At 19.0% G+C, this 284-nt stretch overlaps 1 protein-coding gene across 1 annotated transcript in view; it reads right to left on the reverse strand.

Moving 5' to 3' along the window:
• LOC108571108 (rab proteins geranylgeranyltransferase component A 1) overlaps positions 1-284 on the reverse strand; it is a 9164-nt gene that overhangs the window by 2684 nt on the left and 6196 nt on the right. The gene's annotated exons all lie outside the window — the stretch shown is intronic.

A 284-nucleotide genomic window follows, 5' to 3' on the forward strand; every position in this document is an offset into this window, starting at 1 on the left:
ATGATAAAATTTCACCAACAATGATATTGAATTAAAACTATATTATTCTGGAAATCAATTTTATTTTTTTATCATTTTTGATTGTTACTTAATGAAATATTAATTTATTATCTTAATTGTATAAATATTAACTATTTAAAAATGTATGTTATTGCTACTTTATCATCCCTCTCATGTACAATATATTCTCAATACAAATAAACTATAGATTAATAGAAAATTCTTATAGAAGAAGATAATGATTGAGGTGAGTACTTTTTAAAAATGACTAAATATAAGTTGTA

The sequence above is a fragment of the Habropoda laboriosa genome, unplaced genomic scaffold (genome assembly GCF_001263275.1).
Source record: "Habropoda laboriosa isolate 0110345459 unplaced genomic scaffold, ASM126327v1 scaffold106, whole genome shotgun sequence".
Lineage (NCBI taxonomy): Eukaryota > Metazoa > Arthropoda > Insecta > Hymenoptera > Apidae > Habropoda > Habropoda laboriosa.